Below are 4,948 nucleotides of genomic sequence, written 5' to 3'. Positions count from 1 at the left end.
ATGCCAGTACTTTGGGAGGCCGAGGTGGGCGGATCACGAGGTCAGAAGATCAAGACTATCCTGGCTAACAGGGTGAAACCGTCTCTACTAAAAATACAAAAAATTAGCCAGGTGAGGTGGCGGCGCCTGTAGTCCCAGCTACTCGGGAGGCTGAGGCAGGAGAATGGCGTGAACCTGGGAGGCGGAGCTTACAGTGAGCCGAGATGGCGCCACTGCATTCCAGACTCGGCGACAGAGCAAGGCTCCATCTCAAAAAAAAAAACTATAAACATTTTCTTTTATAACCACAATACCATTTGCACACCTAAAATTAATATTACTTGCATAATAAAAATTTCTGTGTTGTTTAAAAATGTTTTCTGATACTTGGTGTGTTCAATTGAGATGCCATGTCTTGGCCACTTCACTGGGTGATGACAAAGTACCATAGACTGGGTGACTTACACAGCAAACATTGATTTCTCACAGCTCTGGAGCCTGGGATATCCAGGATCGAGGTGCTGGGAGATTCGGTGTCAGGCTACCTTACTCCTGTGTGGTCACTCGCAGAGCGAGAGCAAGCTCGGGTCTGTTCCTTTTCTCATAAGGGCACTGATCCCATCATGGAGACCCCACTCTCATGACCTCATCCAAACCTAACTACCTCTCAAGGTCCTACATCCAAATGCCGTCACACGGGGGATTAGGTTAGAGCTTCAACATAGGAATTTTGGGAGGACACAACAGTCACTCCTTAAACACACCACACATTGCACCGGTTTGCAATGTCTCTTGAGTGTCTTTCAATACAGAGCAGACCCCCCTTCCCCCTTCATGTCCTTGTTGCAGAAACTGGGTCAGTTGTCCTGGAGAATGCCCCACATTCTGGATCTGTCCATTGGCTCCCTTGTGCTATCATTTAACTTACTCCTTTACCCCACCCCGTGTTTCCTGGAAATGGAAGTTAGCTCCAGAGGATGGATCCGGTTTAGGCACGTTGTTTTGCAAGAATATTCCACAAATGGTTCTCTTTGCTTCCTTTTGTCTGAGCTGGGATGGCCACAACTCCTGGTCATCGCACCTTCAGGGATGCTAAGAGTCATCATGAATTTGGCACAGAGTAAACTTTAAAATTAAGTATGGAACATGATTTTTCTTCTGATTCTCAAAGTCACACATATTTATTGTAGAAAATTTACAACATATAGATCAGCAAAATAAATAAAATCACCTTAAATTTTATCCCTAGATAACTGCTATTAAAATTTTGGTGTAGATCCTTCTAGTATTTCTTCATAATTATTTTATAATGGCCTCTTTCTACTTGCAACAGACAAGAAATATTTTTTGATGCTTTAAATATTCTTTTCCAATGTCATTGGCTATCTAGTAGTCCTTGTGTGGCTCTGTAAGAATTTATTTGATTGACAACTTTTCTATGAGTCATGAAAATTGCAAACCCATTGACCAAAATGCTTATTCGATTTGGCCCCAAACCACTCTGACAGCAAACGACAACTGCATGTCCCTCTGCGTCCTGGGATGGCGGCTCTTCTCCTCCCAGAGAGGAAGGGGGAGGGGAGAGGCTGGTAGATTGATGACTTTTGAACGTTTTCCTGAAGGGTTGAAATACATTTTCTGTGTCTTACTGAATAATCTACCTTGCTCCCATGCTCGAGATCCCACTCCATAGTCTACTAACTGGTTTCATGAACTCCCCAAATCCTTGTGCCTCAAGGTGTATTCAGGGATCAGCAACATCAGTGCTGTCTGGGGAGCCTCTTGGAAATGCATAATCCCAGGCCCCTCCTGAGGCCCTCTGCATCCGAATCTGCATTTTAACCAGATCCCCAGGAGTGAAGTGTGAGACATTCGGTTCTAAAATACTTTTACTTAACGAATGCCTGGAAAGGCTGGCTTCTCTTGTGATGCATGTGGAACAAACATGCTAAATTCGGCCATGGAACAGATCTTCCTTGCAGGCCCACTGGGCATGCTTGCTTTCTAAGGATGGAGGGGAAAGCCAGAAACGCAGCTCAGGCGCAAGCCTGGCAGTGGTTGGGATCCTGGGATGTGGGGTGCAGGCTGCATCTTCATGGCTGTGTGACCTCAGGTAAGTTATAAATGGTCTAGTCTGCCCTTTCTCTTCAGTATGATGGAGACCATATTCCTTATTTCTTGGGGATGATCTGAAGTTTAAATAAAATCATGTTTAGAAAGCACTGAGCAGTGCCTGGCATGTCATAGCTGCTCAGTGAATGTCAGCGATTGTTATTAACTATCAAAAAATGCTAAGTTTTATGAAGCAGCATTGGGAGCAAGGCTTAATTTGGGACAGCTAATATTTTTAATACTAATACTTAACATTTGAAACTAATATTAAAAGTCATGTAGAACTTTTTCCTCCTAACTTCAGCTACAAAATAAGTAACCAATTTGAGCAGCTGGTTCCAAGTATAGAAAGTGATAAGACATTTTAGGTTGACCACATCTATGTTATGCTTAGAGCAACCACGCACCATGCACCACACATTGCTATCTTATTCTTTTACCAAATGAGGAAAAAGAAGTAACCAAAACCCAACAACTTCCTACTGCTCTTTAAAAAAAAGTATTTCTCTTTAATACAGGCTGAGGCTTCGGTATGCTTTGTTTGCAAAGAGACTCTAAAAACAAAGAGCTTTCACCTTTAAAATGATCTGTCCAGTTCAGTTTTACAGCGTTCTACAGACAGCAGCACAACAAAGAGTTATGTACTCTACTGTACTATTTGAAGGAAATGAAATAAAACCACTACCAAACATAGTGTGGACCTTTTTCAACTCCTTGAATAAATATTTGTAAAGCAAGCCTTGGTGGCATGAAGACCATGGGTGATACAGGATTAATCCGTGATAACACGTTTCTTAAAGATGGATCTCCTGACAATTAGAGGTCAAATTCTTTTTCTGGGACCGAGCCAGAATGAGTAAAATATCTTTGGTCGTTAAATACTCTCTCATGGGAGGAAATACCTTCTCTTGGGGCATTATTTAACACCAGTGAAAGGAAAAAACTCCATTGCCATTCGTAAAAATATTATGTTTACCTTGTATGAATAACCTGTAGAATCTTTGACTTCTCAAAGCAGGTGAAGAATCATCCTAAATTATCTTAACCTCAGAAAACATGAGAATCCTCATCATGCTGGTGGCCACTCTCCCTCTTAGATATTTTCCTGCTTCAAGTGGTCATGAGAATCTGATGTTTTCATTGTGAAGAGAATCCCAGTTCACTACCGAGTAGACCTGCTAAGTATGGTAGGATGAACAGATTCTCCTGATGTTCGATGCTGTCCACTCTACAGCTTTCCTGGGGTCAGTGAGTGAATGAGGGCAGGTTTGTTATTGTGTAGATGTGATTCAGAAACTATTCCAGATTAATGAGCCTGCTCCCATAATTCACCTGCTTGGAACATGTGACTGGCAGAATTGATAAATGCACACATTTCTAGAAACAAGTATAGTTTATGTGCATAAGATCTGTTGCAGAATTTGTTACAGTTAGAAAGCTTATTATCAAGCTAATTAATAACATAACTAGTTATACTCAACTCCTAATTATTTGTACTTTTATTTGTAACTTTTAACTTGTTATTAGGCCTACACAAATTCGTGAATGGGCATTTTCCCATTATTTACTGTGATCATTACTTCCTGATTATTTCCAATCTTTTTAGAGTTTCCTATGCTTCCAGGCTAATAATTCAAATCACCTGCATAGAGCAACATTCCAGTTCCTTCACATCCTGTGAATCACTTGTACCTTCCACCCCCGAAAAGATGGCTTACATCCAATTTCTTCTAAACCCATAGCTCGATTTTCATTAGTGTTGTACAAATTTCTCCTGACTTGCAGACCCATGAGCCAATGTTTAATTCCTGAGGAAGGCATCTGCTATCCCTGCATCCCTCTTCTCTTTGAGTGACTATTTTCAAAATCAATTTGTGATCTTCATTGTCACAAGCTTAAAAATATTTAGAAATAACTTTCTAAAACATTTGCTCAAGCTTCATGAAAACAAGCGAGGGAAGCCTGTAGCACGCAGGCTGTCTTTTCTCAGAGCCAAGCCCAACACTGAACGGTGCTGATGGCTCCTGCGTTTCTTCAGGGCGTTTGTCCTGCTGGAATGTCCTCATTGTTGTCTAACTGGCAACTTGGTCTGAAGAACCGGGAAGAATGGATGTTTTGTGAATATCACTCACCTGCAAAAATTTTGGCTTTGGGGATTTATAATGAAGGCCATGACTTGTGGAAAGTGGCTATTTTATTTTTAGACTACCTAGTTACAAAACAGAACAACATCGGTTACTCCGACTGTTCAGCTGCCATCTCAGTAATAATGCTGTGCAAATACAATTCTCCCAGAGTTTCTCTGGCACGGCAGGCCTCTGGCTTTTTTTTCCATTGTGGTAAAAATATGTAACATCAAATTTACCATTTTAACTATTTTAAGTATGCAGTTCAGTGGCATTAAGTGTATTCACATTGTTGTGCAACCATCACCACCATCTAGCCACAGAACTCTTTTTAACGTTGCCAAACTGAAATCTGTTCCCATTAAACACTAATGCCCTTTCCTCCTCTTCTCCAGCCCCTGCTGACCACCATTTTACCTTCTGTTTCTACGATTTGTGACTACCCTGAGTACTTCATAGGAGTCGAATCATGCAGTATCTGTCTTTTTTGTGTCTGGCCGATTTGACTTAGTATGTTCTCAAGGTTCATGCATATCATCCCACGTGTCAGAATTTCCCTCCTTTTAAAGACTGAATAAATACTCCATTGCATGGATATTCCACATTTGGTTTATCCACTCATCAACCAGTGGACACTTGAGTTACTTTTAGGTTTATGTGAATAATGCTGTTATGCACATACATGGCTATAGAAATATCTGTTCAAGTTCCTGCTTTCACTTGTTTTGGGT

The sequence above is a fragment of the Rhinopithecus bieti genome, unplaced genomic scaffold (genome assembly GCF_001698545.2).
Source record: "Rhinopithecus bieti isolate Rb0 unplaced genomic scaffold, ASM169854v2 scaffold_1014, whole genome shotgun sequence".
NCBI lineage: Eukaryota > Metazoa > Chordata > Mammalia > Primates > Cercopithecidae > Rhinopithecus > Rhinopithecus bieti.
This window is presented reverse-complemented; position numbering follows the sequence as displayed.